The 15,182-nt window shown below is 39.5% G+C and overlaps 1 protein-coding gene across 7 annotated transcripts in view; it reads left to right on the top strand.

The window, feature by feature from the left end:
- Positions 1 to 5,639: 5,639 nt before the first annotated feature.
- The window catches only part of SLC5A6 (solute carrier family 5 member 6), a 1,143,936-nt gene continuing 1,134,393 nt past the window's right edge, over positions 5,640 to 15,182 (top strand). For 5 of the 7 annotated variants that reach the window (XM_044061732.1, XM_044061733.1, XM_044061734.1 and 2 more), the window contains exon 1: positions 5,641 to 5,884. The gene's annotated coding sequence lies outside the window, so the exon portion shown is untranslated. Of the gene's footprint in view, positions 5,885 to 15,182 lie in introns of all 7 variants that reach the window. The other 2 variants (XM_044061735.1, XM_044061736.1) reach the window with 2 other exon arrangements.

Genomic DNA, 15,182 nt, shown 5'->3' with positions numbered 1-15,182 from the left:
TTTAAAAATGTTTGTAATAAGTTGGAGCTTTTCTCCCCAGGCATTTACTGAAAAGGTTTTTTTGACTAAACCCAGTTGGACAAACCCTGTAAACAACAATGAAATAAAAAATAATAAATGTAGTAATACTGGGTATTTAAAGGGTGGAATATAATGCAAGTTACTCACTCTGCTGTATTTGGTCACTTAGATTTCACACTGGTAACCAAGCTTTAGTAGCCATGAATATTTAACATCATAGCCCGCACCCTAACCATGTACTATTACTATTACATAATAGTTAGAGCACTTGGGTTTTATTATTAAAAATAAATACAAGTATTTAACTAAGTTTTGGTCCTTTTCACATTTTTCACATCACATACCCACACATTGTTTCTTTCAGGTTAGGCAGCAGACTTAGCTCTGACTTATTTTAAGTGAAACTTTTTTGACTTGCTCATCTTTAAGAAACAGGCTAGCAAACATTTTTGTCACATCATTTTACCTTCTTTTTAAAACAAAGATACTCATATTTCTACCCTGCTTTGACTCTTAGTTAATAAGTGTCATAACTTCAGAGTATGATGCACACACAGTACTATTACACCTTTGTAAACTTAACATTTGTAGTGCTACTGACAGTGTATGCACTTGAGAGGATATTGGAAGAAAAAGTAGGTCCACAATGGCAAAATATGTAGACTGAAAGCTATAGACCATTTCACACTCTTTATCCATAAGAAACAAGAAAAAAAATAACAAAACAGCTCAAAGGGAAGAAATACAGTACATTAGAAGCAGTAGAACTAGTTAATCAGCTGCTGAATATAAACACTTTACAGGATTTCATAGTGTGTGGTTCAAGGTAAAAGCAATAACTAAATAAATTAGAAGGTCAAAAGTTACTGTCTTTCTGTGTTTTACCTTGGTTGTTCATTGATATATCTTAACTTGAAACTTAATGGCTCAGAACATGTAAAATCTAAACAAATGTTTTGCCTATCTCAGCTGATAACACTGAAGCCAGGTCACACTACACAGTTTAAGTTTAATGATAACTGTGTATTTGTAAAGGAGCACTCATTGACCTGATTGGGCACATTTAATGGTCTGAAAGTAAATAAGACAGCAGTTCTGAGTCAGTACAAGTATGGCTTCATTAATAATCACACAAGACATAAGGCCTGCTTCTCGTGTATCAGAAGAAAACCCTTTTCATTGAGCCGTCTTTTCAGGCTTCCAGGGCAGCAGGCATATTTATATTCTCTTTGTTCAAGACAATTTAGTATGTGTTCACCAATATGGTGAGTGCTCCATGGAAAGGGATTGGAAAGCATAGACAAAAATCTAAGCAGTCTGCAAGAGTGATCAAGGGTGTGTGTGTCATCTGGACTTTAATGCAGATATATGTAGACTTGAGTAATGCATTTTGGCAAAAAAGAAAGAAAACAAAATGAATGACGTGATTATTACTATAAAAAAGTAAAAAAAACGAAACATTAAAATAAGTACATCTCAGTCAGACTAATGATAATAACGTAATCAGATGCTCATGTGTGTTCTGGAGATGCTGGTGTAAACAGGAAGTAATGAAAGCAGGAAAAGAGCAAACTATCCTTATCCGACTAATAAGAATTTACTTTTAATATTATGCCCACTTTTAAAGACAGAATCTTTAATTCTATAGGTTTCCCTATATTTACATGAAGCACAACTACTGAATCTGAAGGAAGTAATCTTAATTACTCCAAAGGCTGTGCAAGTGAACTGGACTCACTCAAACATTTTACATATAGAGAGATGTAGAAGAGCTGTACTGAAGTGAAAGGTATGGCCAGGATTAATAGTTAAGGACACAGCAGCACAATTCTCTCTGCAGAGATGAGCCAATTTGTATCGCTCTACTATTTAGTGATTCATTATGGTGGTGCTGCGGTAGTGTTGTCACCTCACAGTAAGACGTTGTCCTGTTCGATTCTCAACTAGAGCATCTTCTGTGTGGAGACATGCGTGAATGGGCGTACCTTCGTTGAAGGTTGTGTGTCAGGGCTGGCAACTTGGCACGTAAAAATCTACTGCCAATCATTAGCAGACCGGAGTTCCGCTGTGGCAATCCCTAACCGGGAAAAGCCGAAAGACACAACATTATCATGTACATTCTCACATGTGAAGATCTCATTAAGAGGGATTATGTGCATGACTATGAATTGATCGAATGGAACAATGTTACACTGTTCCTTTGATAACTATATTAACTTGTGCTACAATGTAATACAAGACCTAGCAAATCACAAACAGGCACACAACCCCCTCCCCCCATACACACAGTAAAACACAGCTGCATTACATATGGCAGCTATACTCTACCAAGCCACCCTGTATGATAACAGAGACAACACATAGACACAAACGTATACATCTTATGCAGACACTCTGACACTCATGCCTGAGTGCTCACATATATACATACACACATATTCGCGGAGTCCCTCCCACTGAGGTACACTGGTGCATGCCACTAATTAGCAGTGTAAACTTATGTATCCGTTGCACTGCTCTTGAAGGCAATTAAAGTAGTATGGAGACTGCTACTTCTGTACTATGTAACTTTCCTATCCAGCAGGCTGATTATAGGTGTTAAAAGCATAAGCCCCCTCCCTGGACTATTACATTTACATGCAGTACCACAAGTCTTGCTGGTCAGTATTACATATTTATACTACTGGGTGGCCAGCCATCTATGAATCAGCACAAGCTTAGCTAGTAGACAAGGCACTTTCCATAGGTTTGTGTACCACATAATTTGTCTGTGAAAGCCAAGTTTCATATAAATTGAGAATATGTTAAAAGTTAGTTGCTACAACTACAATACAGTTGTCAGAGATTCAAGAAATGTTTGGAACGGTGATTATGAGTGGCTTTTTGTGACTGCCATGACATTGCACCAATTCAATAGGAAAATCAAAAGAAAATACAAAAATGCCTTATTTATAAAAAATCTAAGATAATTACATGTTTAAATGCAGCAATATGTCCAAAAATTATGTAGCACACCACACTGAAATTATCCCCAACAACATTTAATATTTTGCCCCATGACATGCCGATAGTGTCATATAATGATTCACTTCTGAAAAGTGGGAAACACCATGGAGAGGTAGGTATACCATGAACAAAGTTTACATGTTTAATGACCACGTAGTGCTGTTCACACCAAATGATCAACAACAGTTTATGAGAACACACAGTGACCGCCACAGTATGGAATGGACATAGTGGTGCCATGCCAGATCAGCAAGCATTAAATCAAGGCTGGACCAAAAGGTAACCATTAGCTATTCTGAGGCTCATTAATGAGAGTCCTGGAATAGCGTAACTGAATGAGCGACAGTGCAAACTTAAATATACTAAGCCTGAGATCGCAGTTTCTCAGAATCTTCCCTTTTCTTTGTGGTATAAGAAGAACTGCTATATATAAGTTCAGAAGGGGCATGCCCCCTATATTGGAGGGTACAGGGAGGTTGCTGCCTACGAAAAGGAACTTTAAAGGAGATCTAAGATATTCAACATTTACTGTTCCCATGTTTTTTCATAGTTATTTTTTTTTTGCAATTCAGAGGCATGCATTTACAAGTCTGAGAATTACAATAGGTAGCCTGAACAAAAGCTTAGCAGAAATATTGGTGGTAAATGGTGTTTCTTTATTATCCTAGTGCCACAATGCTTTGGCGATCCCTGGCTATAATAATCCAACAACTATAAAAACAACCCACCCAACACATCTGACATTTTTCCATAGAGCTCCTGAAAGACAACACATACATTAGCTGGTGGTGGAAAGCATGTTCTTCACAGCAAGAGGTTCTCTGGTTCGATTCTCAGCTGGGGTGCCTTCTGTGCGGAGTCTGCATGTCCTCCCTGTGGTCACGTGGGTTTCCTCCAGGTGCTTTGATTTCCTCCCACATCCCAAAGACATGCTGTAGGTGGATTGGACACGCTAAATTGGCCCTAGGCATGAGTGCGTGTGTGTGTGTGCCTTCTGTGGAAGGTTGGGCACTGGGCTGGCAATTTGACACCGTAAAACTCCACTGCCAATCATGAGCGGACAGGTGATCCACTGTGGCGACCTCTAACTGGGAAAAGCCAAAAGAAGAAGAAGAAAGCATGTCCTTCACCTCCAGCTGACAATCTGGATACACTTTATATTTAAGGTGTTGACTGCATCTTTAAACAAGGGATCTGCTGTCACTGGAAAAGACATCCATGTAGGATGTAGGTGATTGATGGGAAAGTGTGCCTGGCAGCATTATATGCAGTCCAAATCAAGCAAAATGAATGAGGCAGCAGGTCAACATCAACTCTTTCAGTGTCTGCAATTGTTTAATTAAACAGAGAGTAAGAGGATGCTTGACTCTTTGTTAGACATGAAGACATAAATAAGAAAAACACAACTGCTGTTATTTGTATCCCCAAAAGGGCTGTGCGGTTATATTTATCTATTGACAGACTATTGTAGAAGTGGAGAAGGGCCCATCCACTAATAACCATCTTGTAGATTCCACATCTTTAATGTTTGGCACAGGAGTAAGAACAACCACTAATGCCTTCACCTTCAGTGTCTACTATGTTTTACTGAAACTTCGCTGCTCTGTCCTCAAATGCTCAGTTACAACTGCATGAAACTTCCAGGTGGAGTACACAGAGTGTCTAAACACAGGTACTTAAACTTGTACAGTTTACATGCAAATGCATCTAATAAAGAACCACCAAACTAGCATTTCTGCAGGGAAGCAAGACACCTTGTACCCTATGTAGGGAGGAGTGCCACTGCCCCCAAGGTCATAGCACATTGGAAAAAGCACAATCATTAAAAAAAAAAAAAAAAGAAAGAAAAAATACTGCTTCACTCTTTCTTTAGGTAGCTCTACCTGTTCATAAAAATAAGTACATTTTAAGTAGCAATGTAGAAACACATCACTCTTATATGGAGCAACAAAGCTGAAGCATATGTGAAACAAGCACTTTGGTATTGATCAAGTGAAGGATATCCTCACCTTCGAGTCCTGTTTACTGTTATGTTTCCTAATAAACTTGCATATCTTCAGTGGCATATCCTCAGGCATCACACAGACTTACATAGACAAGCTGCATTTGCTCTTGTCAGTTGTCTTCTCTTCTTTCTGATCACCTCTGAACCTATGAACTTACTGAAGTGACCTTTTCTAATGGAAGAAGAATCATTACCTCAGCTCTCGAGGACACAGCATACATCTGGTGCAACAAAGTCAGATTTCTCTTGCTTTACTGTGCTTCAGGTGTGCCAGATACTTTGATGGCCTAACTGTAGTAACATTAGTAGGACTGCTCTTAGTCAGCTGTTCCCTGACAGAGATGCTGAATGTAATGGTCAAGTGTAGGTAACGGAGCATATTACCACTACGCTGTATTACCTTCAGCTATAACCAAATTTTCCTGCTCACTTGTAACATCTTTAGTTAGTACCATTACTTAGTACCAAGAGCGCCCGCAGGCAGGTGCAAGGGGGTGCACTTGCACCCCCCTGGAATCCGCAGACTAATTAATATTTTAATTTAAAAAAAAAATGTTTTTTTTTTTTTTTTTTTAAGGGTGTTCTTCTTTAAGAAGAAAGAAGTCCAGTCGTGCTGACATCATCACGCGCAGTGCGGGGAACATACAGAGAATGCTGACATCATATTTGCAAGCAGGAACGGACGGTTTAGAGGACTTCAGTGAAGATGGGACATTTGCGAGTGAGAGGGACGGTTTAGAGGACTTCACTGAAGATGGGACGCAACTCCGCGAGTGAGCAGGAACTGAAACGGATGGAAGACGACCGGGACACTTTCAGAAGGGAATTGAAACAAACGGAGACACATTCAGAGTAGGTTTTTGAGTAGTGTGAATGGAAGATGGGACGTGTGTGTGTGTAAAATGCCCCAGGTGTTACATGGTGGTGGGTAGAGAGTAAGGCTTGAACCCTATACCTTAGGTCCAAGTGGCAAGAGCCTGAATTCCCTACCCACCACCATTTGTAAAAATGTTGTAGGTTTTTCCCTCATACTTGTTTTGTTCCTCATAAAATCTGTGGTTTCTGTATTTGTGTCCTTGAAAAGCCAATAGTGCATTGGTGCAGTGGTAGCATTGTTGCCTGACAGCTACATGTTCTCTGGTTTGATTCTTGGCTGGGGTGCCTTACCTTCTGTGTGGAATCGGCATGTCCTCCCTGTTTTTGTTTCCTTCCATCTTACAAAAACATGTCTGTCTGGAGTGTTTCTCCCTGGGCCTCTGCTAAAAATTAGCTTTTGTTCCAAGTAAGACTTTCCTGGTTAACAAATGTTAAAAAAAATGACCCTCAGTTTGAATATCAGACTTCATATTCTTCAGAAAGTGCATGGTAACACAAAAGCTTTTATTCTAGCAATTTTCTAAGTGTATACGATGGATATTTTGGAATTTATCCCTATCTTTGGGACTGTATTCCTCCTGTTATTGGCTTCATCCAGGTTTTGTGCTAAGGTTGAGAGCTATGGTAAGAACTGAATTCACTGAATATGTTTGGGGGCTTTATTCCCCCATTACTGGCTTTGTCCGGGTGTTTTTTGCTAAGAGGTTGAGAGCTGTGGTGAGAACTGAATTCACTGAATGTTTGGGGGCTGTATTCACCCATTATTGGCTTTGTTCAGGTGTTTTGTGCTAAGAGGTTGACAGCTGTGCTATGGTGAGAACTGAATTCACTAAATGGTAGCCATTTAAGTTTCAGTCTTCCTCTTTCACAAAACAGCTGATTTGACGTAGTGGTATATTGCTCTGACTGTTTTGGACAGGGTCCCCTGCGTTCAAAACGTGGCAGTGAAATGTATGGTGGTAATGCAGCATTTTATTCTAGCAACTTTCCAACATTATACAAGCAATGTTTAAAATGTGTCCATGGTTTTTGGCCTTTTGTCCCCCCCCCAATAAATTTAGGCTTTTTCCAGATTTCTTGTGCTGCAAAGTTCAGAGATACAGCTGGGTGTCGAGTAGATTTTTCAAGGAGCTGAGAGCTGCAGGGGAGCAAAAGTTTAGTGCTGCTTAAGCTTAGTCTGCTTGCATTGTTAATAACGCAACAGGTAGTGTACTTTTGATGCTGAAGGCTGTGGGTTCTACTCCCACAGTAGGTAGATGCATTGCTGATACTGTACTGTATTGTAAAGGGGGTGGATGCTGCAGTCCTCTTTGGCAAAGATGCCTAGTAATTATGAACCTATCAGTTTGCTATCCATTCCCTATTACGGTATTACTAGCTTATCATTTTTTTAATGCATGCAACAAAGGCAATTTATTCTTCAAGGCAACAGGCACTTTATTTGTAGATGAAACAATGACATATAAAGTTGTTTGCTAGCAGCAACCTCTTAGTTACAGATTTCTTTAATGTGGATTTTACTACTTCAGAGATTGTGCATATTTACTGATACTGGTGGAGTATAGAAGGTTGAACAGACTTTTTATGATGGAAATGTTCTGAATTGGGCAGTTTTGTCATTGGTGTATGCATTTTGTTTCATTGTTTACTGGAAAAATGTTCAAAACAATAAATTTAAAATGCCCTCTAAACAACTGTATTGTATTGTACAAGGAATATTATGTAATACAGTCAGGAAGGTGCATCAAAGAGCATGTGTGTGTTTCATGTTTAAGGGGCCTGTGATTTTGAAAACAGCCCAGAGTTAATCTGCCACTGGCAAAATGTATTTTCTTTGAACGTGGGTTTCAATGCATGTGAGTTTCAAGGGCAGAGAAGTTTTAATGTTAAGTCTATTTTCATTGTGAGACTGCATTGCTTTGTTTAACAGATATCTATTAGGGTTTGTGCTGTGAAATGCAAAATAAAACTTTCAAATTAAATCTAAATCATCGCAGAAGTAAAGCAGTATGCACATTACAGTGTTTTATGGTAAATGGGGCAAAATAACCAAGGAATAGGACATTGGAATGGCTGCAGGAGGAGGCTCCATTCGACCATGATTTTGTGAGGGGGGGGTGGGTAGCAAACTCAGACAGCCCCGGTTGAACTATACCTCTCAGTTGTCCATATTTTTGCAGAATGATTAGATATTTGCTTCTTATTTTTGGTTTGTTCCTCATAAAATCTGTGGTTTTCTAGCAAATCATTTAGGAATGAAGTCACTAAATGACAGACATTGAGTTTCAGACGTCATAACCTTCAGAAAAATGCATCCTAATGCAAGACCTGTTCTATCAACTGTCTTAAGTTTATACAAGAGCAATTTTCAGTAGTGTATGTATGTTCCCCAAATATATTTGGCCTTGTCCAGATTTCCTGCATTAAGAGGTATGTGCAAATCGCTTTGTAGAATTCGGAATATCCAAACCTCTCCATTGTCCATAATTTTGGCTCAAAATGTTGCTCTCCCCTAATAATCCCTCCTCAAAATGGCAATTTTGGAAGAAAACGTGGAGGGTTTACAATTATATATAACTGTAATGATGAGAGTTATTACTTTTATTTCAGAAATGCATGTAGATACTCAAAATTGTTAGCTGCTCAAGTTTGTTTGTGTCTTTCGGCTTTTCCCGGTTAGGGGTCGCCACAGCAGAACTCCGGTCCGCTAATGATTGGTAGTGGATTTTTACGTACCGGGTTACCAGCCCTGACGCACAACCTTCAATGAAGGCACGCCCCATTCATGCATGCCTTCACACAAGACGCTCTAGCTGAGAATCAAACGGGACAACGTCTTGCTATGAGTTAGCTGCTCAAGTTAACAGTGTTAATATTAAAAAGGTGTCCCTTTTTTGACAGGTTCCCAGCTGTATTGTGTGGCAACTTTATATTTTTGCATCACATTTTTGGTCTGTTTTTCATAAAATTGTGGTTTTATGGCAAATTAGTGGCAAGTCATTAAAGATTGAAGTTAGAAAATAATGGCAGACATCTGAGTTTCATATTTCATACCCTTCAGAAAATTCGTACTAATGCAAGACTTTCTATTCTATTATCTAAGTTAATAAGAGCAATATTTAAAAACTGACCTTTATTTTTGGGCCTGTGTCCCACTTCTAGTTTTATGTATGGCTTTGTCCAGATTTCTTGCTCTGAAGTTGAAAGGTATGAGTGTCAGAGCCATCACTTTCAGCCAGAGACATTTCAAATTGTGACGTACTTGTTGCACCCCACTCCCCATTGTAGTGGCTCTGGATGTGTCCAAGCAAGGCAAGGAGCAGTTATGCACTGTAAGTGTGCACTCTGCATCCCCCATCCAAGGTAGACCACAAGTACGACCTTGGCTTTTCATCTGTCTTTGATTTTGCAGAATGTTCTGGTTTTCTGTCATTTTTATACTGTTGATTTATGCTTCTTATTATTCAGGAGATGCATGCTGTCACGGTGCCCTGTTGCTCTGTTTAAGTAGCAATGATTTAATGACCTCAGGTAAGCTTGTCTGAGATTGTAAGATGCAAGTAAGCTTTAATAAGCATACTGTTAAAGAATTACCAGCATTGAAAGCCTTTTCGTTGTTGCCATGCTGAGAATATTTACATAACTAGATAATGTATAAGCCTTGGGTATTGAAATGCATATGGCAGTATTTGTAATAAAAGGACAGGATTACAATATTTTCAGAAGCTCATTACATTTGTTTGAGACTTGCAGTCATCTTTTGTTGGAGACTTGCAGTCATCTTTGCAGGCTTACCCGTAAACTAAACAGAATGCCAATCTATCATTTGTGGTCCATAACTTGTTCAGGAATCCTTTAAGCAATTTATCTTGAGCTTGTTTCTTGCTTGCTGTTGATTTTTTACTTTGATCATGTCTTCCCCATGAACCAAGTAGATAGTTGTCAGGCAGCAGGTCTTTTTTGGATAAGAAACAAATATTGTCTGTATAAGAAGGAGGTAGCATACCCCTCAGCTGTCCAGGTTTTTGCAGAATGTCCAGATTTTTTGCCCCATATTCTTCCTAAAAGGATTGAAGTTGCTAAATGACAGACATTTGAGTTTTAGATGTCATACTACCCTCCTACATATCCTGTACCACTCTTACATACTTCTCTGACACTCCTGACTTCCTCATACAATACCACAACTCCGATCTAGGCACCCTGTCATATGCTTTCTCTAAGTCTACAAAAACACAAGGCAACTCCTTCTGACCGTCTCTGTACTTCTCCATCAACACTCTCTCAGTGCAAACATCACATCTGTAGTGCTTTTTCCCAGCATGAAACCATACTGCTGATCACTAATCATCATGTCCCTTCTTAACCTAGCTTCCACTACTCTTTCCCATAACTTCATGCTGTGAATGATCAATTTAATCCCTTGTAGTTACTACAGATCTGCCAATCACCCTTATTCTTAAAAATCGGTACAAAAACACTTTCTCCATTCCTCAGGCATCCCCTCACTTTCCAAGATTTCATTAAACAATCTAGTTAAACTCCACTGCCATTTCACCTGAAACACCTCCGTGCATCCACAGGTATGTCATCTGGACCAACAGCCTTTCAATTCTTCATCCTCTACATAACTATCCTTACTTCCTCCTTGCTAATCCATTGTACTATGAGTCATTATCCCCACATCATCCAACCTTCTCTCACTCTCATTCTCTTTATCAACCCCTCAAAGTACTCTTTCCATCTCCTCAACACACACTCCTCACTTGTGAGTATGTTTCCCTCATTATCCTTTATCACCTTTACCTGCTGCATATCTTTCCTAGCTCGGTCCCTCTGTCTAGCCAATCAGTAAAGTTCCTTTTCTCCCTCCTTAGTGTCCAACCTTTCGTACAACTTTTCATATGCCTTATCCTTAGCCTTCGCCATCTCTTTGCCATGTACCTCATCTCCGTATACTTCTGTCTGCTTTCTTCATCTGTCTGACAATCCCACTTCTTTGCAAACCTCTTTCTCTTTATACTCTCCTGTACTTCCTCATTCCACCACCATGTCTCCTTATCCTTCCTCTGTCCAGATATCATACCAAGCACCTTTCTAGCCATCTCTCTTACTAGCTCTGCTGTAGTTACCCAACTATTTGGTAACTCTTCACTGCCACCCAGTGCCTGTCTTAACTCATTCCTGAATTCCACCTCACAATTACCCTTTTTCAGTTTCCACCATTTGATCCTTGGTGCTGCCCTCACACTCCTCCTCCTCTTCTTGATCACCAACGTCATCCTAAAAACCACCATTCTATGCTGCCTAACTACACTTTCCCCAGTCACCACTTTACAGTCTCCAATCTCATTCAAACTGGCCCTCCTACATAAGATATAATCCACCTGTGTGCATCTTCCTCCACTCTTGTATGTCACCCTATGCTCCTCCCTCTTGTTAAACTACATATTCACCACAGCTATGTCCATCCTTTTCGCAAAATCCACTAACCTCTGACCTTCTGCATTCCTTTGTTTAACACTATACCTACCCATCACTTCGTCATCCACTCCTCTGTTCCCTTCATCAACATGGCCATTGAAATCTGCTCCAATCGCCACTCTCTCACCCTTGGGTACAGTCATCACCACTTCATCCAACTCACTCCAAAATTTTTCTTTCTCATCCATCGCACACCCAATTTGTGGAGCATATGCACTAACAACATTCATCACTGCACCATCAATTTCCAGCTTCATAAACATCACTCTATCTTGACACTCTTTTCAATTCCAAAACACTTTTAGCATACTGTTCCTTCAGGATAACTCCTATGCCATTTCTCCCCCCATCCACACTATGATAAAACAATTTGAACCCACCTCCGATGCACCTAGCCTTACTCCCCTTCCATCTGGTCTCTTGCACACACAGTATACCAACCTTCCTTCTGTCCATCATATAAAATGCATAGTAACATAAATCCTGTTCTAGCAATGTTCTAAGTTCATGAGAGCAATATTTATAATCTGTCCCTATTTATGTTGGGCTTTGTCCAGATTTCTTGCAAAGGTTGAGGTGTGTGAGAGCAAGTGAAATGCTCTATTTAGAGTCAGCAGGTGGAATTTATTTTCAAGGAATTGTGAGCTTCAAGGGAAGAGAAGTTTACTGCTGCTCATGCTAAGTCTGCTTAAAATGTGCAACTGTTTTGTTTAGCAAATGGTATCATTATTGTAGTATAGAATTTTAAAGCATTGTTAGTAGTACAGCAGGTCGCATACTTGCATCTTGATGCAGAGGGCCATAGGTTCTACTCCCACAGCATGTAGATTTGTATTTTAAGGGGATGGAGTGCTGCAGTCCTGGCTATGTCCTCCTTTGGATGAGATGCCTAATAACTATGAACTTGTTTTTCAGCTTACCACCCATTCTGTATTGCAAATATACCAGCTTACCATTTTTTAATGTAACATAGGCAATGTATTCTTCAAGGGCAGCAGGCACTGAATTTGTTGATGAAATGCTGAAGTATAAAGTTATTTTCTAGCAACAACCTCTTCATTAATTTAAGATGTCTATAATGTAGAATTATTCAGATGACTTTTACTTCTGCAGAGATTGTGCATAGGGGAATTGTAGTAGCACTGAATATGTGACAAGGATGTAGATAAACTGTTGATGGACTGCCAAGAGTGTGGGTAAATGCTGGTATTGCACCCAGATAAATAAAAATCTGTTTATACAGAATGTAAGATATTTTCCCAAGCTTCTTTGCTGTGGTCTACTGTTAGGACATATATTCCCAGCCACAGTAGTGAAATGAAGAAAAAATGAAAATGACCATATGCAGATATACACATGGGATACAGATACACATTAACATGCACATTTTCCCATAGAGTTATAAAGAGCCCTAGTGCTTGAGGTAATGGCTGCTGTAAAAAGGCCCTGTTTCCATGATGCACAGACTCAAAATTTAGAGACGACACAGCTGCAACGAGGAAGGATGTCTCAATCACTGTTATCTATCACAAGTGCAAATCAGTGCAGGCACCACTCATACCTCTCAACTGTACATATTTTGACAGAATGCCCAGATTTTTGTTTCATATTTTTGGTCCATTTTTCATAAAATTGTGGTTTTCTGGCAAATTAGTGGTAAATCATTACGTATTGCAGTTAGAAAATAATGACACACATTTGAGATTCAGACTTCATATCCTTCAGAAAAGTCATACTAATGCAAAACCGGTTATTTTATCAATTTTCTGTTTGCAAGAGCAATATTTAAAAATTGTCCCTATTTTTGTCCTTTGTCCTACTTTTATTTATGGCTTTGTCCAGATTTCTTGCTCTAAGAGGTTGAGCGGTATGGCACCACCCCTCATTCCCCCCCACACACACACACACACACACACACACAAGTACACACATCTCATACCTTGCCCTGTGTTGTCAGAGAGTCAATGGTGTCTCCTTTTGCCTGCCCTAACAAATCCTGGACGATTACAGTCAAATCATTGTCGGACATTACAGTCACACTTCATATATTTCAATTAATGCATGCTAGTACAAAAGCTGCTAACCTAGTGACTTTGTAAAATGAATCCATCCTTGTTTGCTGATCTATACTCTATCTGTTGATCTCTAGTCTTTCTTTCTTAGGTTTTTGTGAGACCTTAGTATCTCTGATCATAAATTACTAGGTGTATCTAATTTTGTAATATGTTATAAAGATTTGTACTACACCATTTCTAATACAAATGTATTAGTCTTATTCATCTATTCTTAGATAAATTTTTCCTTTTTCCTACTGAAATATAAAATATATAATCTTAGGCTTGTACTATAATTGTTAAAACTTATGTACCAAATTATACTGTTATTGTCTTTGTCTTGACCTTTTATGTTGTTGGAGTTTTTCTCCCCAGGCCTCTATATCCAGCTGGACTAGCCCGGTCAACAAATGTAAAATTAAATAAATAATTAAAATCTGAGTCTGTGTCCCAACATTACTTTTGCCTTTATGAACATTTCAATGTACTACAAGGTTGAGAGGCATGCTTTCTGTTCCTTGTTGCTGTCCCTCATACCTCATTAACTGTTGCAGGTATTCAGTAATGCTGAGATCCTCAATATATATCAGGAAAAAGCCTGCACTTATCAGTTAGTGTGGCTTGTAATGCTGGTGTTTGCTATGGCAAGGGTGCAGGCAGTGAAGCTGTTTTCTCCCCTTGTAATTTGTGTGTTTTAAGATGTTAACGTTTTCTTTTTCATTACATCCCTTGTGGTACAGAACTCTAATATCCAGAAAAGAGGATGGAGGGTACAGAACTGGAATTCACCTGAGTGCCTGTAAGTTGCACTACTTATAGTGCCTTGGTATATTGTGGTTCTCTGATCCATTTTTTATTACATGCCTTTAAGCACATTATATAGAGTATCTCTGGTGTCTAGTATGTCCCTCAACCCACATTACATGGAAATACTATTAAGGCATGATTTGCAACCATGTGTGCTATTAAGGCATGATATGCAAAGTGTTAACCCTGGTGGCTGGTGTATTCCTACCCAAAAAGACATTAAGGCACACAGCTGAAGAGTTATCCCTGGTGGCTTGTGGTTCCCTGGTTAGATTGTTTTGTTTTAAATTTGGTGCCTCTATAACATACAGTATGGAGTTTTCATGATGTCTGTTGTTCCCTCAACCCACTTTAGGTATAAGTGGCAATAAGGCACATGATTACAGTGTAATCTTTGGTGGCTTGTGTTCTTCTCACCTCATGTCTTCAGAGATATGTCTAGTGGCTACTGTATCTCCAGCCTAATATTGCAGGCTTTGCTCATTTGCTTAGGGGTGTGTGGAAATATGTCAGGCACCCCAGCCCATCCATATGCACACTCAGACATATAAACACGGAATTCCCACCCCACCTAATGGCACTCATGGAAACACTCTCCAGTTCGTACACACACACACACACACACACACACACACACACACACCTCCACTAATCCCCTACTGCTTCCCCTCAGGCAATCATACTTTCAAACATGCACTCACACACATAGCCCCATGCATACCCACACACTAAGACACCCCCTAACCCTGCCTGCCTACTTAACCCACCAGCACTTATCTACTGCAATGGATGAAGATGGCCTTTTGGCTGTGTTCATTACCAGAAGCAGCTGTGGTGATTTACTCTCAGCTACATAAATGCCTTACTACAGGAAGTTCCTGAGACCACATGACTAATTAGCCTCTCTCCTGGACTAGCTCATTAGCATG

Source organism: Protopterus annectens, chromosome 2.part0, assembly GCF_019279795.1.
Source record: "Protopterus annectens isolate FY-2018-M chromosome 2.part0, PAN1.0, whole genome shotgun sequence".
NCBI lineage: Eukaryota > Metazoa > Chordata > Ceratodontiformes > Protopteridae > Protopterus > Protopterus annectens.
This window is presented reverse-complemented; position numbering and strand designations above follow the sequence as displayed.